At 45.2% G+C, this 24,010-nt stretch overlaps 1 protein-coding gene across 3 annotated transcripts in view; it reads left to right on the forward strand.

Annotated features, from left to right (window-relative positions):
- The first annotated feature begins 15,849 nt into the window (after window positions 1-15,849).
- EXTL3 (exostosin like glycosyltransferase 3) overlaps window positions 15,850-24,010 on the forward strand; it is a 134,591-nt gene continuing 126,430 nt past the window's right edge. Inside the window, exon 1 of one of the 3 annotated variants that reach the window (XM_074861324.1) lies at window positions 15,850-16,007. The gene's annotated coding sequence lies outside the window, so the exon portion shown is untranslated. Of the gene's footprint in view, window positions 16,062-24,010 lie in introns of all 3 variants that reach the window. The other 2 variants (XM_074861321.1, XM_074861322.1) reach the window with 2 other exon arrangements.

Genomic DNA, 24,010 nt, shown 5'->3' on the forward strand with positions numbered 1-24,010 from the left:
TCCAGCAAAGAGGTGTTTTGGGTGTAAGTATTTCCCAGTGACAAAGCTGAATTCTTAGCTCTTACATGAATATTCTTCACCTTTTTTTTTGATGCAGTTAAATCTAATTGGAGGGCTGGTGGTATTTTGAACAACTGTAGCCACCTAGGAAATTACGACCTTGGATTTATTCAATCAAATAATATCAAGATTAAGAGTGAAAATAGCTGAGCTTGTCAGTCAGAAGGAATTGTGTTGCAGCCTGGGCTCAAATCCATCACCTGAAATCAGGAGACTCTGGCAGAGTATTCTTCATTCATCAGCAAGAGGCATCACAGCGAGATCACTTAACTGTAATTCATCAATTTACCAGGCTACTCAATTAAGTGGGGGCTGGAGAGAGGATGAAGGGAATAATTCTGCCTGTTGTAATGAATCTTTGGCCACCTGTGGACTTTTTTTGCTCGTTGCTCTGTTGTGTTTCATGTTGCCTTGTAGGCCCATCAGGAGGAGAGCCTGGGCCGGCCATGCACTGCTGTTAGCCCTGTTTTTTTCTGTTGTATCTGCACGCTTTGTGCACGGGAAGACTTGCACCGTGCCAGTTGTGGGAGAGGAGGGCGGGGACACTGTCTGGTAGCTGTGTACATGCAACCGTCGCATGCACCAATACAACTTCTCACCCTGTAACTCTTAATGAGGAAATATGCATAATATTAATCATAATTTTTGAGTGCAAAGTAGGTTGTTACCTGAGAAGAGGCTGTGTTTGCTGTTGAATTTACGCGAATCTCTCAACTCCTTGCATCTTGGTGCTAGCTTGAAGTAGGAGTGCTGCTTTCTGTGCTCTTTCCTTACTGTCCAGGTCAACCTTGCGACTATGAAAACTGCACGGCAATTTCATGACTGCAGGGCATCTTGATGTCAAAGCGAGTCTTCAGGTGGTATGTCTCGTCACTCTTCCAAGCCTTCTTAAAAAGAAAACATAATCACAGTGGTGGTGAGAAGAGAGGGCTTAAAGAATTAAAGGGAGTCATGAGTTAGAGCTTTTCCTCTACATGGTTTGTCACTGACCTTAGCCTGACTTAATCGTAGTCTGAGGAGATCCTGGAGAACCTTAGATGGCCATCTGCAAAAAAATGACTTAAGTAAAACTTTGTGCAGCCTGGAGTAAAGGGATAGGCTTTTTCAGGTCCATCTCAGCTCTGTTCTTTCCGTGTTTCTGTAGTCTGACCCCAGACTCATTGGTGAAGCAGTTTGGGAGCTTGGTGCAACCTCTGATTCTGCTATGGGTGGTCCTGTTTGGAATCGGCTGCCCTGAGGCATTGGCAGTGTCATTCTAGTGCTGGCTGCTGCAGCCCTTCAGCTGTCTTGAAGAAAGAAGCTGGGCTAGAGGTTTCTTTATGAATGTGGTATTTTAGACATTTGCCTATTCGTGTGTACATCCAAATATGGATTTTTCCAGGAGGCTACACCTAAATCTTTAGGTTACTTCACTGTGGATAACTCACTGTGTGGGATCTCTGCTTGGATCTGTGACGACGCTCCCTTGTTTTGCCCTTACAATCATCATCCATGTTGTTTTCTTACAAAATGAGACTCAGTCTCATCCAGGTTTCTTATCACCCCATATGTATGTATGTTTGTGCCACCCCAATAACTTCTGAACCTGTCGGCCTGTTTCAGTCAAGCCTGACAGAGAGATACAGGTCTGCAAGGGTAATTAAGGTTGCATAAGTTCATGAAAAACAGGCAGGCAGGCACGAGGGATAGCTCAGGTACTTACAGAGCCTCAGGGAGAGGTGCAGCTCCAGCTTGCGTGAGTGGATACCAGACAGTCCCCACGAGGGAGAGATCTTCCAACCGTTTCGGTCATGAGATGAATCAATTGGAGACAGAGCGTGGCCCCTCTGTTGCCCTGGCAGACCCAGGCCCATGGATGGCAGTCTCAATTTGCAGTAAAATGTCTTCTCAGATTAAATGTGGTGGTGAGTCTGGCAAAACTAGCCCTAGTAGAAACTGACTGGTGTTGGAGAAGCCTTTGGCTCAGTGGGAGGTGTAGCTGCTTGCCTGCTTTCTGTAGAAACACAGCAAAAGACTTCAGCAGGTCCAAGGACTCCAGGTCGTGAACATTTCCTCCTACTGGGTTTCTCACAAGTTCTATTGTTTTCTTTCCACAAAAGGAAAAGAAAAGGAGAATTCATTTGTTTTTAATAATAAAATACCTCCAAGGAGATGAAGCAAAAGGAGCTGTTAGCAAGAGGAATAGGTGGAGATTAAAAACACATTCTTTCTCTCGCTGCCCCTTGCACACACACATACATTACACATCTGTGTAGCCAGACCCCTTCTCCTTGTGTAACATGGGAAAACTAAATTGAAAAGGAGACAATACAAATCAGGATGAAAGGGGAAAAAAAAGAGGATGAGTCAGCTGTACTTCCGCCTATCTGAACCATGGGGAAGCCTGCCTGGTGCTCATGACAGATTTTTTGCAAAAAAGATAATGCATCAGATTGATGACAGCTTATAAGATGTACTGCGAGCAGTATGAAAATTGCTGGTAGATACTTGAATGTCACTGACTGCAGAGAATGAATTGCAGGTTGAGTCGCAACAATTTCCCTAAAGCTGTGGATATTAACATACAAATACCGAGGAAGTCCAATCTTTGAATTTTTATCTGCTTCAGCTTGAGAGTCAAATAGGCACATTACAGAAGTGTCATCCATTTGAGTCAATTGTGGCTGCTGCATTTGTGGAAAGGATGCATCTGGGTTTATTGATAACGTTATTGAGGTGCTTAGAAACACGAGTGCGTTTGGTTTATTCTCCCTTTAGTAACTTATTCTTGTTTCTGGCATTTTGTTAAAATATTTTTTCAGTTCTAGTCTCCTCTGGAGATGTCTGCTGAGCAGAGCATTAGTAATGGAGATGCTCTGTACGTCCATATCATCTTTCCTCTGCGTTTGTTACAAACCTGACTTTTTTTCATAGCTTTTTTGTAAATTTTAAGGTAATTTTATTTGCTGGAGGAAAAACTGAGATGGAGAAGAGAATCTAGGAACTGTGTTTTACCGACCTTCTGGTGAGTAGGCTCATCTGCTTTTTTTCCTTTTTGGTTAAACCACATCAGCTGAAATGCAAGTTAGTGGCCAAAACTTCCTGTTGATCTCCATTTTACAGTCACTTCACCCATTTTACTTCCTCTGCTGCTCTGCCACTCCGTGCCTGTGCAGAGAAGATACACAATCAGTCTTACACCCACTTGAGAATTAACTTTATATATGTGGTTTCAGGCTTGGGGGAAAATATTTTAGGTTGTAGATGTCTTCTGCTGTCAAAGAAACGCAAGGGAAATTCTACCCAGTGAAGGGGCTGTGTGACTGGCAGCCCTGAATTTCTGCCTTGTGCTCGGCTGGTTTTAAAAATTGCATTTTAGGAGCTGTGGCCAACGACTTCACCATCTTGCCTTTGTTCCCATCTTTATAAAGAGTTCCTGCACCCAAGGAGGTGGTTGTGAGGATTAGTCATTGGTTTTACAGCTCTTTGAAGATGGCAAGCAGTGTCGAACAGCTCAGTGTTTATTAATGGCATGGCTTAATATCATGAGAATTTTTTACAGCTGAGTTCAGATACGCCAGAACGGAGCCTCAGCAAGTTGAAAATGGTATTGCTTCATTGATCTCATCCCAGCTGTGCCAGCTGATGACACCTGATTATCTGGCCCATCATACCTGATCCGTGGGCTGCAACAGGGAGCCCTCCCTCTCGTTACTCCTCTAGCAAGTTCTCCTTCCACTGGCCTCCTGCCACAGCATACGCCAAGTTTAAATCTGGTTCTGTGTTTTTGGCTTCGTTCCTTCTAAATGATTTCAATTTTGTTGGCTTTAACTGATCCCAGTGGCATCTTTTTATGATGCACTTTATTCAGCTGCTTCTACTGCTTCAAGTGCAATAATACTCCTAAAGTTCAACCTAATTTTTAATTAAAAAAAAAAGGCAAAGAGTAGTATTGTTCTGTCACTGGTGGGAGAAAGGGAGGATTTTTCTTAATCTTTAAATTTGATTGAATTTAAAACACGACATACATAGTGGTTTTAGTGGAACATTGCTGTAATTGGAAGGGCAAATTATTGTTTGTTCTTGCTCTCTTGGGAGCCAGTACTAGTATTGATTATACACAAGTATTGCCATCTGCTGGATGATCTCAAAGCACTTCAGGACTGGTGGATGAAGAAGACCTGGGGAATGTCATTAGTTCCTCTACCAATAAGGAAGCTGAAGCAACTTTCTAAGGCTCAGGTTGAGGTAATGGTTACTGGGGACAACAATTCCTGATCCATAGCAGTGCATGTATTGCGCTAGATCAAATCCTTCCCCGCACCAGCTGGAGTGATTTCCGTGTTTATTCTCTGGTTTGCCTCTCTCATTCACCTCTGCTTTTCTGCACTTGCACCATAAAAAGCTTAATTGCCTGGTTCTGTAGCTGATGAGATTTCAAACTCACGTGGTGTTGTCAGACTGTGTGTTTCTGCGGAATTCGTGCGTGTAGGCATGAATTTATAGGGAGGGAGAGGAGGAGTGGGAGGAGGACAGTGTGCGTGCTTGGGGTTGTGCGAGTGCCCGGGCCTCTCTCCCACCAGGTCCAAGCAGCGCGCGTCCACCTTTGCTGAGAACCACAGTCATACCAACTTTGTTGTTAATCTGCTGTTAAGGAGATCTGTGAGTAGTAACCAAACTAAAGAAGCCAGCGTTTGCACACCCAGCGCTGAATGTATGGGTTTGCGTATAGGAAAAAAGAGAAATCGCTTTCTTTGGCAGACTTAGTTTTTGATGAGCTCCTTGAACGGTCCTGCTCTGCAATCTTGCTATCACCAGTGCCAACATAAGATGCTGCCCACTGAAGTCCAGAGGACTGCACAGAGTACAGGCTACATCAGCTCAGTCTGCCCCAAAACCGCACCCATGAACGTACTTTCACAAACATTTTAGGCAGGACTACAGTGAGAGAAGCAGTCCTGCTCCTCTCTGCCCACCTTTAATCGCTGATGTTCCTCTTCCTTCGTCCTGCTAACAAAAGCGTTGCTAACAACATGGGCAACTGAACTGCAGAAGTGATCTGGGTTAAAAGAAAACGTTTAATGAAGTAGTTTTTGCCAAATTCATTTTACTTGAGCATCAGCTCTTCCTTTGCATGAGAATAGAAATTAATTTTGTTTCAAGTTCTGAATACCTGAAGACATGCTGAATAGATAGAAATTGGTTCTATTTATAGGCTGCAGAATTCCTTTGTACAATGAAACAGTTTGTTTTAATTTAAACTATGTATTCAGCACATTTAGCTTAATTTTATTTAACTACAAGTTTTACATGCTTTTTTCCTGCATTCTAATTGTTTTTTAAATTTGTGACATAAATCCTAAGTACAATTAAAAAGTCAGACTAGTCATTAAGAAACTTCATTTACCATTTTTAACATAAAATGTGTTGACTTGCATAGTTTATTAATTTTTACAAATGCCCAACTGTGAAAATAGGACAGCTTTCCAATTTAGCCAAAGGCCTGATTTACGGAGAAATATGCCTTTGTTGTTCTCCACCAGCAAAAGTCAGCTTTTCATTAAGAATAAAAAGGCAAAAAATAGAAAGTGAGACAGTTTAAATCAATCACCTGGAACCGAAGTATTTTGCTCGCTGTTTTGCATCAATAAATCCGGTAGTCACAGGTAGGATGGCTGGAGAAGGATTGGAGGGCAAGTTAGCAATAGTGTTCCTTGAGGACTGGTCTCAAGACCAGTGTTAATCAATGTATTAACTAATGATAGAGCAGAAATTAATGGGATTTGGAGATGTCATCAAAAGAGGAAAAATAGGATATCCCATCAGAACAATGAATGACTTGAGGACTACTTGCCTGTAAGCAAATGCAAGCTCTTGTAATGCAAGCTCTGATAGGAAGTTGGGGCTTCTGTGTTGGAACTGGGATGTATTAATCGATCATAGGATAATTCTGATGTCCCAATGACAAAGATGCACACTGAGATCGCATTTGTCAACCAAGTTATTTCCACTGGCAACAAGGAAACGTGAATGCCACTGCAACAGGATTTAGTGAGGCATTGTTTAAAATGTACTCTGCGTTCCTTGTCCATGTAGGGGAAAGATTGATTTCAACTGTAAAAGGTGCAGGGGAGGGTGTCTGCTAGAAATGATCTGGAGAACAGAGAAGCTGGTTCACAAAACGATTAAAGGAGCCTGGACAGTAAGCCGGTGACAAAAAGAGGCAGAGAAAAATTATATTCCTTCTCTATAAATACACTGGCGTAAATACCAGAGAGGGAGATGAGTTATTTAAGTTAAATGACAATTCTGGCACAAGAACAAATGACTCTGAATAAGTTTAGGCTGGAAATGAGCAGAATGGCTTCAAACCAAGGGAGGTTCTTGAATAGCATTCTAATGGGAATTGTGTAACAGGGGCTAAAAACCTGATTACTGTGAAGATGGAGCCTGATAAATGTATTAATGGGATTACGCAATGTGGTTGACTTCAGTATTAAGGGATCAGACTCAGGATTTCCGGTCCTGTGCTTTTGCAAATACACTTAAGAATCCTGCAGGTAAGAGAAAATACATAGAAGGTTTTAATTTTAAGAAATATTTTCATAATGATTCGGCTTGGAGTTGGTTTCTCTGTTTCTAATGCAGTAATAACTGAATTGAGTGAACTGCAGAAAGACGGAAGCATCCTTTCTGCACTGGGAAAAAAGCAGCAGCTGGCAACTGTTTCCCTGTTTTAGTGGTCGATTTTGGCAGCAGGCCTGTACTGCTTAGATGTATATATTTTTTTAATTTAAATAATTTTGGTACATTATAGTAAAGTTAGGCCTTGAAATAGATTGTGCTCAAAATGATGAAAATTATTTATTATTATTTAACTTTGTAATGATGCTTTTTAAAAAACCTGCAGCACTTAACACACACTAGTGTTTATTATCGATCTCACCGTTCTCTTTATCGATCCCCATTTTCCCCCTTTACTAATAGTCCCCAGATTTCTTGTCGCTTTGCTAAAATCCCAGTAAATAAGACCGACTGCCTTTTTGTCAAAAGAAACCAGTTGTTTTATCAAAGATGGGTGCCAAGCTATTTTAGCACAACGTAACTTTGATCTCACGGTGCACTTTACACTCTGTATTCCCGTGCCTTTTAAGTTTTGATTCAGACTCTGTTCTCAAGTCTTGTTTGCAGTTGATGGCTGTGACTTCCCCGAGCGCTGCCACCTCTCGCCCTCCTTCCTTAGGCAGAGATATTCTGCGTAGAGGCCTCCATGATTTGGGAGGGACGCTGGTGGAAGCAGACTGGTATTGATGGGATGCCGTGTGGTTACACGAGAACATCAGACACGCACATCGGCACTTTCAAACACGGGCTGTGGGACGAGGAGGTTCATTCCAGCACTTCTAAGCTTTTATTATGAAAATTCCCAAATTTGAGTTGAGGGGATTGTGTAGACCTGTTAGAAGTCCTTGCTAGCGGACTTGACATTTCAGCAGCCCGGAACAGAGTGCACCGAGCAGCGCAGTTGACTTTCCCCTGGCTGGGGGAATTGCAGGCAGACTTTCTTGTAGCCCACCCTACCTTCGCCCCTACGTTCTCTCCTCGTTACTCAACGGCACGGCAGCAGCTGTATTCAGTCTGGGGGCTTGACCGTGACTATCTTCAATCTCCAGCATGTTCTCATTGCTTCCCTCCGTGTGCTTTTTATTCACCTCCTCTATTCAGGATGCAAATGGCAGATGGTTTTTCTTCTCTGGTTTCAAGGTCTTCTCACTGGAGCCTTTCAGGCATCAACCTCATCAGCTTCACAAACTAGTTCCCTTAATTACCTCAACTTTTCTTTCTGAAATCGAAAACCTTGCAGACCTGCTTTTATTTTGCTTAAACTGAACCAATTTGTGGAAAACAGGCTTGAATTGAGTGATCACAAGCAGCTTTTATTACAACATCTTCACTATTTGCTGAAAGTCTACAGCAGAATCACCTCGCGTTTGCTCAGAACCTATTTTGTGAAGAAGTCTGTCGGCTATTACATCCCGGACTTACAGGGCCCTGCTGTTAGTATTTGTTCTTCCTTCTATATCTGGAATTTAAGATTCCCTTATCAGCCAATTCCTAGGAGTATTTCTTTCTCTCTTTAGTCGTTTTTAAAAGCTCTCTGCACACATCCAAATCCAACGGTGGGGTCTCCAGCGGACCTTCTAACACAATCCCAGCAGACAGCCTTTTACAGTCTTTTCCCAAAGTGACTTTAATCCAGAACGATCATTTTATGCATGCTATCGCTTTGGATTTTTAGCAAACACAGATGATTCACTCAGTCACAGAATGAACCACAGAGCAGTGTCCCAAAAGATTATTTAAATAGAGTTTTGGATGTGGATTTGGGGTTACCATGGGTAGCGTGCATGCTCAGGTCTGACTTTGGTTTGGGGCTTTGAGGGTGGGTTTTTTTCTTAACCACCTGTATAGATGTTTACCAGCCTTCTTTACTATATGCTGACTATAATTTCTAACAGATTGTTTTTCTGACAGTCATGTAGGAAGAATTATCCCCTGTTTACATTGTGGTAACTGAACCCCGGGACAAATGAAACAGCTGGTTTAAGCACATAGGTCTCTGTGAGCGGAGTCTGCGTTCCCTGAGTCTTCTGTCTTTTCAAGCACTCTCAGCAATCTGGCAGGTTGTCAAGGCCCCTCAAATTGTGTGGGCTCAAGGGTGAGCTGAAGTGCTGGAAACTCGCAGCCTTGAGTCTGGTAGTCTGGTGCAACAAAGCACACGCTTAAAATGATGCTTTTGTACTTTACTGAACTGCCTGCTTTGCAGTCACTTTTAATTTAAGTTTAGACAGTGCTGAATGCTTAATTAAAAGAAGTGCTTTTGGTAGACAAGAGTGTAATACTCAAGCTACACAGCAGTTACAATATGTAGGTGTTTTGGGATTATGTTATATATGAACAAAATGATTGTTTCTTTTTAACTCGTGTTTAAATATAGTTCAAATTATGGAATATTTAATAGAACAGAATAAGCTGCTGCTTGCCAGCTTTTTCATACCAGTGGTTACCAGATGCTTCTGTATTTATAACCTCGCCATCTGTTCCAGGGTGGAGTTTGGGGGTAGTCTAGGTATTTGGATGTGTCTTCCTTCATGGGTATCTCTGGAAAACTTCAAAGCATCTGTTTTGAGATGAAGGGGAAGCATGGTTAGCTGTAATACTGAAGGAATTCAAGGGAATTTTACAGAAATGCAGCTGATTCCTTAGTGTAGCAGGGCTCGGAAGGGGAAGGAGCCTTAAGCAAAGAGGCAGCACTGGTATTTGGTGCCGTTACTCAGTCATCGCCAAGATCCACTCAGAGTTTAGCTTGGCTGTCACCAGACTGGGTTGCTGCTTCCTGCTTTGGATCGTGTCTTTCTTAATAGTCACTGAAATTTCCAGGAGTATTGCAATATGGAAATCTCCTAATGGGAAGTTTTTTTTATTATTGCTGTAGATAAATTTTACTTAGATATGTTTTAGATCATTTTTTTGATGCTGGGTGACTCTTTTTTTTTTTTTTTTATTAGAATGACAGAGCTAAGTCTAGCTAAAAAGAGAAACAAACAAAAGCGCTTCAGACACATTCACTCTCTACTGTGCATCCTGCCAGGGCCTGGGTGAGGATGGGAGAGCAGTGACACTCTGTAGGACTGAGAAAGTAGCTCGGTTGGTTATTTAGCTCCTTTGCCATGAAGCCACCCATGTAGTGGCTTGCGTGCAACATCCCTCTGTTCTCAGGGTACCACCATCGTGAGGGCTGCTGGTGGTAACAGCTTGCTGTTAAAGTACCTGGTTAGGTTTGATATACACTCACAAAATGACTCTGCATGACTCTAAGCATTTCATTTTTTAGGTAACAATAAAAATGCAAAGGAAGGGAGGGCTAGGTTCACAGAATTGCCATAGAATTGCTGTGAGTGGTTACAGACACAAGGGGAAGAAAATCTGCTCTACCTTCACCCACACGCACTGTGTCTAGCTCCACCACAGCCAGGAGTGACTTGTCACACTGAAATCGGTTTGCTGGTAGTTTTGAGGATGGGGAAACCCACATTTTGGTCAACAACTACTTGTGAAAAATATTCACCCAGTTGCTAATGATCTGGGACATACTGGAGGAGGAGGGAAAGCTACATGTCTCTCTACCCATCCTCTGAGCCACCTGGTCTCTCATGGTTTATTTGTAACCACTGCCCTAATCTCTTTTAACTTACTTCATTGTTGCTGAAATATGAAAATTACCCTTTTAGGCATTGTGGTTCTCGTGAAGAAAATAACATAGTGTGGTTGTGTATGGTTTTATAAACAAAGCATAATACAGTCATTTAATGAATTTATCTAGAACGTCTATTCTTAATCAAAGAGTCTGATTTGGCACTGCAACTCCACATAGTCTGAGTGTGATCTGTAATATTCCACCTTAAAACAAAACTTTCTACCACATTTTTTGCCTCATGATTTTTCTTTCAAATAGCTAGGTAAAATAAGAAACACTAACTGTGCCTTCACTAACAAGGGAACAAACATTTCTTCTCCTCACCCCGCTTTACTGCCAGACAGTGTCCTCCAGCATCCCAGCACCTTGCCAAAAGCTTTCACTGCTTTTATAAACTTAATTTCTCCTGCCATCAGGCTCTGGTTGCCCTGTGCAGGATGCTGATAGTTCATTGTATTTGCTCTTTGGATCCCAGCTGGGGCTGCACTGGGTCCAAACTAGATTTAGCATTTGGGAGGGAAAAGTCTTTGTGTCCGTGTGTCCATTCTTATGCTGACTTTCCCTTTCCCAACATAGATATTGCCACTGAATGTTTCATTTCACGCTCTAGCCCTTGCTATGCTTTATGGCCAGCAGTAGGGTGTATTGTTACAATTTTTGTGCCCATGGGGTCTTCAAAGTGCTTTATTTCAACGTACCGAGATGCCTTCACCTACCAGCTACTTACACTGCAAAGCCTGGCAGCTGCTCTAACAGCAGGAGCAGGACCAGGCCACTGCTTTTATGACATAAAGTAAGGAGAAAAAAAAAAGAAATCCATATCCATTAAAAACTGCAGGGAGAATGTAAATTGTCAGAATGTAATTATCTAAACTGGATTTTGGCCAGCATTCCAGATTAACATCTCCTCTCTTGTGAAGCATGCCGTGGGATACCTGATGGCCGAAAGCAGGCAGAGTCTCGGCAGGATTAAAAACTGAGCTTTGCTCTGTAGTCGTTCCATAGTGGCTGGGAGATGTGTATTATCTGTTTAGCACCTACAGCACCCTGGGGCTAAACAGTGACCGAATCCTATGAAATCTGATAGGAGTGGCTGAGGTTAAGAGTGCGGTCTAAAAACATTCCATGAAACTTGTAAAATCCACAGATGGTCCGGCCTTGCTGCCGTCTCCTGTGGAAGGGGGGGGAGAAAGAGGTTAAATAAGATTTACCAAAAGGACTGCAGCAGGGAAAAGATGAAAGTTCAGGGTCCTCCCCTTAGACTGTTGTTCCCTTGAGGAATGATGGATGTTTTTCTGAGGTTTGTTTCAGGCAATGGAAGCGTGCCATGGAAATGTGCATCAGCTGGCTCTGAAACTCTTTAATACCTGCTTGAAATGACTTGATGTAATTTATAGCAGATTGGAGACACCATTATGTTGTTGGATGTGAGAAATGCTTACGAGTAAGGGGATGAGGAAGAGAGAATGGGTGCGGGTGCAGAAAAGAGGTAGAGTGGGGACCATTTCAAATAGAGAAAAGGAGGGCACAAAGGTGTGATGGCATTCATTCGCTGTGTTCAGTTGCAGCTGCCAACTGGAAAACGACTGAAAAGGTGGAGGGTGGTGATGGGTGGCGTTTCTCGGGGTCGGTGTTGGGACTGGTGCTGTTTGTTGGTGACATGGACAGTGGGATCAGGGCACCCTCAGCAGGTTTGTGGGTGACCCCAAGCTGTGTGGTGCCATCAACACACTGGAGGGAAGGGATGTGCCACCCAGAGGAACCTGGACAGGCTGGAGAGGTGGGACGTGCAAACCTCATGAAGTTCAACAAGGCCAAGTGCAAGGGCCTGTCCATGGGTTGGGGTAATCCCAAGCACAAATTCAGGCTGGGTGAGGAGTGGATTGAGAGCAGCCTTGAGGAGAAGGACTTTGGGGTGTTGGTGGATGGAAAACTGACTGTGAGCCAGCACTCGCAGCCCAGAAAGGCAACCATGTCCTGGGCTGCATCCAGAGCAGTGTGGGCGGCAGGTCGAGGGAGGGGATTCTCCCCCTCTGCTCCACTCTTGTCAGACCCCCCTGCAGTGCTGGGTCCAGCTCTGGGGGCACCAACATCAGAAGGACACGGACCTGCTCGAGTGGGGCCAGAGGAGGCCACGAAGATGCTCGGGGGCCTGGAGCACCTCCCCTGTGAGGACAGGCTGAGAGAGTTGGGGGGGTTCAGCTGGAGAAGAGAAGGCTCCGGGGAGACCTTAGAGCAGCCTCCCAGGACTGAAAGGGGCTACAGGAAAGGGGGGAGGGATCTTGATCAGGGGTGTAGGTATAGAATGAGGGGTAACGGTTTTAAACTGAAAGAGGGGAGATTTAGATGAGATGTAAGGAAGAAATTCTTCACTGTGAGGGTGGTGAGGCCCTGGCACAGGTTGCCCAGAGAAGCTGTGGCTGCCCCCTCCCTGGAAGGGTTCAAGGCCAGGTTGGATGGGGCTTTGGGCAACCTGGGCTAGTGGAAGGTGTCCCTGCCTGTGGCAGGGGAGTGGAACTAGGTGATCTTTAAGGTCCCCTCCAACCCAAACCATTCTGTGGTTCTATGATAAGGGAGGTTCCCAGCATGAAATCATACAGAGATGTCTAAATAAGGTGTTCTGTGAGCAGACTCATGAAGCCAGTTTTTCTTAGATTTTGTCTTTTCCCTGTAGCCTCTGACTGCCACCATTTCTTCTGTCTCCCAGGGTGTGAGGCATCACAGGCCCTCACCCCATTTCCCTTTCTCACCACCCCCAAACCTGCCTCCTTCTTGTCCTTACTCTAAACCCCCAGATCCCTCCTTATCGCTACCTCCCTGGTAGCCCCAGGCACCCCCCAAATCCCAAACCTCCTACTGCTGTTTAGGCTGCTGGCTGGAGAAACTCCACTTGGGTGTCTGGCTGGGAGCACACACAAGCTGGCTGCTTGGTTGGTGAGCAGGTCGAGAGAAGGGGCAGGATCCAAACGGCAGCTGCTTTTTAGGTGTCTGTATTGCACCTGCACGCTTTCATATAGCAGTATTTTTAGACCTCCGCCCCTCTGCCAGATTCAACTAAAAGTCACCAAGGAGTTTCAAAGTCTTTAACAGGACTGGCACTGTGCAGTCAGTTGGCTCTGTGCATTAAGGCTTGTTCCTTTGGGAAACCAGGCTGAGAAGCTGGTGGGAATAAAAGGCTTCTCCTCACTAGGGAAGGATTCAGGCAACTTTCTATGCAACTTACTTGCTTGTTTAAACTGTTATTCACCATAAAGTTATAGATTCTGCCCATTAGGATCCACTTCTGATGTGAAAATTTTACGTGTGTTCTTGGATACTGTATATCAGAAAAGAAAAGCCCAGATAGCAGAAAGGGTGGAAAAATGAGGATAGTTGAACACAGTAATTTTTCTGTTGGCATATACAGAAGGCAGATGAGCAGTGGATTTTTGGCTTGGTGGAAGGGAAACTGAAAACTCCACTTTAATACTGATCTCCTATTACGTTAGAATAAGAAGGGTAAGTACACAGAGAAGGGGATTAAATCTGAAGATGTCTTGGTCAATAATAATGTGTAACAGCCTTGATAGCGCTTTCTGAAAGAAAGACTTGCCAGACTGGCTGCTGATCCGGAAAGCTTGTTTTCTTTTGGGATTTGGGAGAAGAATTGTTCTCTTGAGTTGTGTCCTGAAGTACACGTTTTCCACTTGTATTTCTTCCTCAGTGAGGTCCTGAAGGGAATTTATCGTCTCCCCATTTCCTCATGCAGAGCTCCAGGTAGAGCAGGATGGAATAGCAAAACCTCAAGCTGTGGCAGAGTGGAAACAGATGCGTGTGCTAGGACAACGTGAGTGTGTTCAATGATTCAGGTGTTCATTTTGTCTTTGTACTGTGCAATGCAGTCATAGTCTGTTTTTTTTTTTCCCTGAAAAAAATAGAAAGCATTGTTTCTTAGAGCCTTTGAACCTGCAGTACCTATCCCAGCCCTTCAGTACAGCACGTTCCCTGCTTGAGATTGGATTTTGTATTGTTTATCAAAGGGTAGACCTGTGCCCCGCCACCTTACCCCCCACTGCTTTTTCATCTCAGTATAAAAGTTAGTTTCCCCTTGCATTCTTTACACATGTGTAAATGACTGTTAAAAAGTGCAGAGTGGTGGAAAAGTGGTTTCTCGCAGTTTTGAAGTGCTCATGTTTTATTAAAGCTGAGATTCCTGGAGCTTTGTGGCCAGAAACGCACTATAGTTGCCACCCTCTCCACTCCTACAGAGATAAAACCCCATTTCTTCCTGTGAAAATCCTCTAATCCCCCAAAAGTTGTCAGTTGTGTGCTTTGGGGTGGGATTTGATTCCCGTAGGTATGAATGCCTTTCATGGGGCCCCTAAAATACAAAATTACAGTTAAAGTGTATGAAGCAAGGAAGCAGAGTACTGAACCTGTTTGACTTGGCTTTGTTATGAGATCCTGGCACCATTACTTGTCTTTTTTTCCACCCCTTTGTTTCCCTATTGCTTTTTTTCCCCCTTTGCTTCAGTCACCATTTGTTGCATGGTATGTTCAGTTTTTGTCATCCTAAATTTTATATAGCTGTGGTGACTTAACATTTAACCATTAATGACAATTAACACCACTCTAATATTTAAAAGTACCTTGTCCAGAATGAGTGATAATTTGTGCTGTTAATGCAAACCCTGCAGGTTGGATCTTGATGTGATTTTGTAACAAATCCAAATCTGTAGTGGTATTTTAGTACCTGTAAGCAGGCTCTGCAGTCAGTGTCTTTATGTCTTTAGATCAGCTTCTCACAGGATAGTTGTTTTCATAACCCCATTTGCCAGGAATCACCTGGACAGCTCTCTGGGAGACTGGTGACCACCTTTGCAGTCACCGCAAAGGGGTTTGACCGACGCGGGTGAGGTGGGACTGAGCTCTGTGGGTGACCTTCAGCCTCGCAGGGGTGCTGGGGGACAGTTGAGGAAAGACAGGGCTGCTGTGATTAAGAGCGGGGCCGCGGCAGCCCATGCGAGGCAGCGTCGGGCACTGAGGGAATGGCGGCTCCTCCGTGAGGGGGGGGCGGGAAGAGGGGCAGTGGAGCGCGTGCCTGCCTTTAGGCGGGAAAAGCGCCTCCGCCCAGCGCGCATGCGCAGCAGCAGGTGGGCGGGCTCTCGGGGGGCGGGAGCCGCTGCTCCGCCTCCTCCACCATTTAAAGGGACAGGGCTCCCCTTCGGTTTGCTCCCCCCGCTTCGGAACCGGGAGAGGGCGGGCGGTAACTGTGCGAGCCCTCGCCAGCTTTGGGCCCTTTCTGGGGAGTTTCGGCTATTCTCGGCAGATTCCGGAGCCAAGAGTCTCCTCCCCCGCGCTTCGGCTCCCCGCCCCTCCAGCCCTTCGGCTGGCTCCGCCGCCGGTTCGGCTATCTCCGCCCACCCTTCGGAGGAGGCCGTTAAGTTCCGCCACCACTTCGGCAACTTCCGCCGGTTCGGTCGGAAATGGCCGAAGACGTGAGAGATCCAGCGGTTTAGGGGAGAAGACCGGCCGGCTTCTCGGAACAAACCAACTGTGTCCGGACCGGGGGGGGGGGAGGGGGGGGAGCAGGGGAGGACGGACGGACGGACGGACAGACGGGGAAGACAAGGCGGCGGCTATGGCTCCCCCCCCAGCCACTCGCGGAGGGCGGCACGGCGGGCGCCGGGACCGCGGCTCCTCCAGGAGGGAGAAGTGAGGGCGCCAAGAGGTAGGGTGGACCGTAGCACCACCCCCCCACACACACCACCCCCCGTGGGGCCGGGTGAGTGGCGGGAGCGGTGCATTTACCGGAGGAAGCCCCCTGAGGTGGTGGCGGCAGCGGGGGGGGGAGGAGGAGGAGGAGGAGGAGGAGGCCCGGCTGAGGTGTCCCCGGCGGGGAGGGTCGCCTCAGGGCTGGGGGACACGGTGAGGGGGGGGGGGGTCTCTCAGGGCTGTGGACGCTGGGGCGGGGTGGCCCCTCACGGGGTGAGGGACAGTGTGGGGGTCTCATAGGGCGAGGGGTGCTGCGGGAGGGGGGGTCCCCACAAGGCTGGGGTCCCTCATAGCAGGAGGGTTGCGACGGCACCTGGAACCCAGGCGCTGCTGACAGGCTCCAGCCTTCCCGCCTCCCCCCTGCCCTCCCTCCTGCCTCTTCCAAGTAACTCTGCGAGGGGCCGGGGCGCAGGCGGCCCCCAGACCCCGCCTTGTCCCCTCTCCCCTGGCTGCCTGCAGCATCTCCTGCGTTTTGGGGGGATGTCGCTTCCCCCACGGCCGGTGCAGCCCAGTTCCTCCCACTCAGAGGAAGGTTTTGGCGTGGGGGCTTGAGGCCTAGCGGTCCGGTTTCGAGGGTCACCAAAAGCCCTGACCCCGATGCGCTCGTCGCTGTCTCGCAGGGTTGTCCCGTGTCTTGGAAATTTGACAAAGCCCTCGCACTCGCCGTCGCCGCAGCAAGTTCCTCGGGATCTGTGTGTGCTCCCTGTTGCTCTTGCTGGGGTTTTGCCTTATGAGATGGCGAGGACAGAAAGGACAAGGCTGTTGTCTCTGGGCTTCTCAGTGTTTCTGGTATGCTTGTATTGTGCTCCTGTGAATTGTTTGCTGAAGTTGAAGTTCATGTTTTTCGGGGTTTTTTTCCCCCCAGCTGTTTTCCCCACATGAGGTCTCTTCTTGCTCAAAAACATAGGGGTCTTTCCTCAATCAAAAATTTTACCAGTACGGGACTAATACATTGCTGCTGATTGCCCAACACCCCGTTACGCTGGTACAAACCCAAACAATCTGGAGCTTGGAGGAGCTGGAAATGGTTAAAAAGGTATTAAGGATTCACAAAGATGCCGAGAAGCATTCTAGATATGCTGTTCTGTTGCTGTGTGTGTTAAGATTCAAACATTGAGAGTCTCATTGACTGCTTTCTGATCTGTTGTTGCTTATGCATGTGCCTGATAAGTTGTTTATGTTGATATCCCAATATGATAGCTTGGCTTTAAAATTTCTGGTGTTCCGGGCTGCAAATCTAACATCTGTATAAAGATTAAAAAGCTTTGTTTCCTGAAAGAGATGTCACGTGCAGGTGATTATCTTACAGATATTTCTGTTTTCATGGAGAAACCTATTGTATTTAAGATAGTAAGATTCTTGGAACACGGGGTGTGTTTTGTACGTTGTCAGGTTTTATCAAGTAATGAGCGATCTTAACCTAGTTTCTATGCAGAAGTAGCATCACAAATTAACCACAATCTGATTATGTGGTGATGGGGGGAGAGAAGTATTCTCCCCCCAACAAATCCCTTAACTTCATGTGCCATCTGAGAGTCCCGTCGTTACATGTAGTTTTATCTGTATTTGCTCATGGCTTTGGGATGCCTCCTCTTTTCAGTTTTTCATTCCAGAAATAGGAGTTTGCATCAGTTCAGCTCAGTGTTAGATTGTGGAGCCGGGGTAGTTGACTCTCTTCATTTGAGATTCTGGCAGCTCAGCTGTGGTACAGACAGTTCTTGAACTTCTTGATGTCTTGTTCCAGAAGGGAAGTCCAAAATAGTTTTCTGAAATTCTCTAATTTTTCAAGTGGAGACTGTTAGCTCTCATGTTTGTTTGCATGTGAGGATGGATTTTGGCAGTTGTCAAGTCAGAGCAAAAGCAGCAAATATGCAGAACAAGAAAAACATGATTGTTGAATTGCCTTCACTTAGACTGTTTCTCAACGATATATGGGAAAACTGGAGGGTTGTTTGTGTACTGTTAAGATGGGATGGGAAAGATCATCATCATCATCTTCCCCTGAATGTTTTTAGCATGGATCTCTGGGACTGTTTAGCCGATGAGCTGAATGTTATTGATGCATTCCCAGGGCTTGCTTGCGTATGTGGAGCCAGAGCCCATCTTGAGTCCATTCTCCATGACTATTATGTCTTGAAATGCCATGATGCCATCATCTTAGTTTTTTAGAGTTTGTCTCACCTTCTGGCTGTGTGTAATTGTTCTTTTTTCCTTTCAGTCTCTGCTGCCTGATTTTTTTTTAATTTTCTTTTTTTTTTTTTTTTTTCCTCCTTGCTGTTGGATGCCTGTCACCTCTCCCAGTTGCCTTGCCTGTTTTCTCAGGGCATTCCTCCCCCTGCCCACAATAATGATTTCACTGGGGTGGGAAATGCAGCTAACCACATATGCTCCCTGTTTGAAGCCAAGATCACAGCAGTCGAATGTGAATTGGTTCCTAGTCCAGAGGCAATTTTTCTGCTTTGGCAACCCCACAAAAACACTGAACTGGAAGGGACCTCCTGATCATTGAATCCTGTCTCCTCGTCAGCAGATAGATTTTTCCCAGTGCTTGTTGTCCCACTTCTCTACCTGTGAGCTGTGCTAAACACCCCTTTTTTGGGGCAGAAACAGACTGAACATTTTGAAGCAGTTCCTAATTCCGGAGTTTTAACCCAGGGTGGAACTTTTGCTGTTACTGTAACGAATGAATCCGAACCCAGCTTGGAATTCCTATGTTTTAACCACCCAGCAGGCAAAATATGTAGGGATTTTGTTTGCTTCCTTGTGAAAAAGGCAAGTGATACTCATAGGCATATTTAGATCTGCACCATTTTGGTACAGGTAGGCCTATCTGTGCTAATATGTGGCTAGGCAGTAGGGCAAGCATTCACGTGGGATTTGGGGGACACAGCTGGGACTTCCAGTTGTCTCTTAAAACCCCTGCTGACACAGGCTGTGCTTGCTGGGCTGGAGCTGGCACAAGCATGCTTGCAGTTCTGTGGTTGCAATTTAGACATATCCTCAAAAGCAAAGAGCCCATAGTTTTCTTCTTGGAGTACCTGAAAGTACTCTTTACTGGGGATTGTCGTGGTTGAGTTTGGCTCCTGACGATTAGATGGCTGTTTGTCAGATGCAAATGATGTTGGTGGATGTTCCATAAGAAGAGGTGGAAAGCCAGTTTGAGGTTTTGGGGTTTGTTAGGGAGGATAAAGACAGAAGCATGTACAGCTCTGTGACTTAGAGCTAATCGATCTCTGGATTGCCTGGGCGTAGGAAGCCTTGAGCACTGGCTGACCAGGTAAATTGATGTTATTACACTGCAGTTGCAGGGCTGGTTTTGAAGTGCAAATTGAAATCCCATTTTTGTGAAATCATTGCTATTAATTGTTGTTTGTTACCAGCAAGAGCAGTTTAGAGGACTGACTATATCACAGATGGATTTGAAAGGACATTTTTGTAGCTTCTGCCTTGACTTGCTGGACATTCCCTACAAGACTGTAGCAATTCTAAAGCAAGTTCCAATATCTTTATTTTTTTTAATTTAGCATTTGCTGAGGAAGTTTAAGATACCGAGTCTTTCTTATAAGAAGTGTGTAGGTGTGCTGTGCTCCCTCTGCTGGCATCTGCCCCTGCTAACTCACAGATATCGGTTTCTCAGGGCTATGTTGAAGTAACCACTAACTCTATAAAGTGACCTGTCCCTCATTGATAAAATCAAGTGAAATAAAGAAAATTGAGCCTCGTAAATCAAGCAAATCAATATTTTATGTTTGTCGGGGAGGAGGGGATCCTAAAACTCCAAACCCACAGATAATCTGTAACCACTAATGGATGTAAAGGAGTTGGTTTTTTTTTTTTTTTTTAAGGCGTATGTTTTAATGAGTCTCAGAATATCTGCCCTTACAGTCAGTTTCTTAAATGGTTGGGATCTCATTGCCTGGAGTTGGGGGGGTGTGTTTTCTCTGCCTACCCCCTGCCCTCCCCCTTGCCCATGAATTTTGGTACATTAAGAAAGTGTGTCACTTCTCTAATGCAAATGGCTGCCTGAGAGTAGTATCAGAACATGGGATTAACCCATGAATGTAAGAAGCCCTCTCAAGTTTCTTCTAATAAAAAATGCTAATAACATTTTCCACTGCACAAGTAACATTTTTATTTCATTTTTAATGTACAGTTTCCAGCTGATTAGCCTTTTATCTGCCTTGTTTCACAAAATACTTTCTTTTATGATTCAAAATACTTGCAGGTATCTTCTTATCTGACTTTCTTTGTAGGGATAGTGGCAGTGCAGGTGGCCTGAGGTTTGTTTCCATTCCTGTTGTGTTTTGGTATGAGCGTTGTTTTGGTGAAGCGTATATTCTGGCATCTGACTCTGTAGGCTGAGCTTTCTTGCTGTTTTGTGCTAGGTCTTCTGTGTAACACGAAAGGATTGTGGAGCTATGTAATAATCTCAAATCTATGCCAGTATGTTGGTCATCTATGAATCCATTTGGAAGTGAATTATATTTATTTGAAAGCCAAAACGCCGTTGAGCAGGAAATAAGTTGTTCTATGCATGTGTTGTCTTCCTTAAGGAATGCTTCTTGACAGGTTGAGAACTTTTGAACTCCAGTCAAATAGATGATGAATTCAAGTTTGGCAACTTAATGTAGAAATTGGGTCCTCTGCTTATATAAAGTCAGTACAATTCAAACCATCAACACCCTCCCCTCTGTTGTCCCATCAACACATCTCAATTTTCAATGCAAAGATAAGCTTTTCTGTTCCCCACCCCGTATGTACCCCACCTTCTGGGTCCAGATTTGAATGTGATGCAATTAAGCACGTCACTGAATGTGGGAAAGACTTCTTTATCATCTTCTCCCTTGATTAAATGCCTCCGCATCATATGTAATGCAGGAGTGCGTTGGGATGAAATTTGTACACGTCTTCCAGTGTTTCTATTATGGGCATGAGGAAGTAATTATACTGCAGGTCTGCTCTGTGTAGGCACTTAGTGGGAAGTGATGTGTTCTGGATTGTGTTGGTGTTGAGTGGAGTATATGCTGTGGAGTACTGCTGACATGCAGATGACGCCTGGAAAAGGTTGGCATGAAAGCGTTGGAGCTTGTGACAAGAAGAGCTGCCAAACAAGTAGGGAGCCTCAGAGTTGAGAGCAGAGCCTAAATATATAGAGCAATAGTGTGAGCCTCTTTCTAAGGGGTCTGTAAAGTCTAAGCAAAGCAGTCCCGAATTCGCTATTGGGAGCCTTTGTGTCTGCGGGGAAGCTTGTAAGGGTCTGCAAATAAAATAGGCCGGAAACCTTTGATAGAAGTGGAGTAGTAACATCAAAGCGGCGATGTGTAACCAGCAGGTGGGCAGAAGACAGGACAGTATGATCCTTCTTCCTCATTTAGAGGTAACTCGCTGGCCAGAGCCAACGTGCGATACAGAAGCCTACTGACTCACAGAAATGCATTGTACATCTAATAATATATGTCAGTGAATAGGTTAACATCATTTGCAGATTATTAATAAAGATAGCAGTCCCCTAGCAAATGGGAAGAAAAAAACCCAACTGATGCATTGTTTAGGTAAGATATTTCTTTCCTTAGGCATCTCTCCTGGGAAGACCTTGGTACTTGTAAATGAATGTGCCGCCTACCTTGTGTACCTTCATTTTAATGTGGGGATTGAGGAGGAGCCAGCTATCGGAAAACCAGCCAGAGATGGATGCGTTGGAAAGTTGCCACTAATTACTGTGGCGTCTGACAATTAGCTGTTGTTAAGCCTTTCCTTGCAAGTTCTCAACCGTGCATCAGGAAACAAAAACAAGGACCTGGAGAAAAGCAAGAGCTGCCCTTGTAAGGATCTTGTAAAAAAAAAAAAAAAAAAAAATGCGGGGTGGTTGTTATTTCGTTGATCTTACTAAAAGCAGAACACAGAGTTGATTCTGACGTGGTTCCTTTCTAGCGGAGCAGGTGAGATTTGACTGACCCAGAAGCTCTTTGGTTTTTTGTTGTTGGGCTCTTGTAGTCTGCAAACTTCTTATGTCTCTTACCTATAAAACAGGTTTGAGGCTACTTTTCCTCAGCTGTAAATCAGTAACATCTACAAAGTGTTATTTTTGATGTTGATCTTAGAATTCTTGACCAAAATTAAGATTTAATGAAAATAATAAAAAGATTCAAAGAAGTCTTGCAGTTGGTTTCTCACATTTGCCTCCAGGGTCTTCTGACTTTGTTTTCACTTTGTGGCAGTGATGAATAGCAGGAAGCCTTTTGCAAGTGTCTCAAGGGTGTAGTTAGTTAGGAGTAACGATTGAGCTGGAGCTGGCAGGTATCTCAAGGCTTTTGTACAGAAGCTAATTCCCCCCCACCCTTCAGGAATCAGACCTGCTCTTTCTCTGGAAATTACTTTTACATTGCTGGGACAGTGATTTTGATTAGAAAGGCCAAGCAACACAATTATTTCTTCCTTGTCAAAGGAGCTGTCGGGGAAGAAGATGGTTTTGCACCCGTCGAATGTCTATCTTAGTGAGCTTGTGCTTCAGACAACATTTCTCGGGCAGCAAGGCCCAGAGCATCTTCCGAAGTAGTTTGTACAAGTACGACCCAGGCTTTGCACCGACTTGCGTCTCTGTATAATTCCACTGACTTGGAAGGAGTGACATGTAATCTCTAGACAGATCTCGAGCCTGTTCTAATATGCATCTCTGATCTATAATACATGCGCAGACACGGCAATCCTTTTGGTTACCACTGCAAGCAGCTCTATCTGGGACAGAATGTGGCAGCTGTTTGACAAATGTAATAGAGTAGGTATTATAAAAAGCAGCAAAGTGAATTTCCTCTTCTTAAAACTGATTAAAGCAAAAGCAGTATTGTGAATGTTTCTTGCCGCTTAATGCTGCTTTGCAGGGGTGTCTTGCTTGGTCGCTTTGCTGTCCCTGTACCTATTCTTAGCCTGTTTACGAGGAGCTGGTGTGTGTGTATTGCGGGAGCGCTGTGTTAACTCATACTGGGTACGGACTATTTGTATGTTTATGTGGAGCCTTTTGGGGTGAAAGGGGATTACACCCGAGCTCTTCTGTTGCCTTCCCCTGCTTCTGTGCTTTATAAATCTTTAGGAAGTAGAGATTAATGTTTCCATAGTATCTGAATGTAGTGCAGTGCTACTGTGATGTAGGGAAGTACTGCCCAGTACTTGTTGACACCGACCTTTAGATCTGAGATTCATGGCATGGTTGAACTGATTTCATACCTTGCTGCTGGAGGGGGTGGCCTTGGTCCCTTTCCCTCTCTCAGCTCTGCAGTCCTTGTCATTTATATGATGCCTCAGTGAAGTGATTCAGTTTGATAATTCAACAGCAAACTGCTTGTGGGTTTTTTGGGGGGGATGTGGGGGGTTCCCTTAGCAGTAGGATGGGGCGGAGAAGTTGCTAGGTGCCCCTTCTCCCCTTTCTTACTGTTAGTTTACTGTCTTAATGTTCCTCCATTAGGATATTCCTGTCTTGAGTCCAACCTGGTTCTCCCAAGACGTGAGAGATGAACATTGGCAGTGCCTGAGGAGGAAACCCACTCACTTAGCAGGGGCAGGGAGTATCTCTGTATTTTGATATTTTTGCCCAGCTCTGGTACTCTGAATTTTGCTGCCCTAAGGCTATGAGGGATAGATGCCCAGTAGGAGCTAGTCTGTTTCTGTTACTCAGAGGGCAAAGCAAGAGGCAGAGCAGTGAGAAGCTGGGCTTGCTGCTCCTTTGCTGTTGGAAGGGATGGTAGGATGGGTACCTGCTGCTTAGCGGGGGCAATGCCTGTGTGTGCTTGGCCCCTGGCAGTGGTAGGAGTGGCTGAGCATTGCAGGGCTTGGGCAGATGCAGAACAGGTAGTGGGGATGGTGACGGAGCTGCTGCGCTGTGTCAGAGGTCTGCTCCAGCCCTCTTTTATCTTTACTGCAACTGTAGAGTCTGCTCAGGACCGACGAGGGTAATTTAATGAAGCG

This window comes from Strix uralensis, chromosome 3, assembly GCF_047716275.1.
Source record: "Strix uralensis isolate ZFMK-TIS-50842 chromosome 3, bStrUra1, whole genome shotgun sequence".
NCBI classification, from domain to species: domain Eukaryota; kingdom Metazoa; phylum Chordata; class Aves; order Strigiformes; family Strigidae; genus Strix; species Strix uralensis.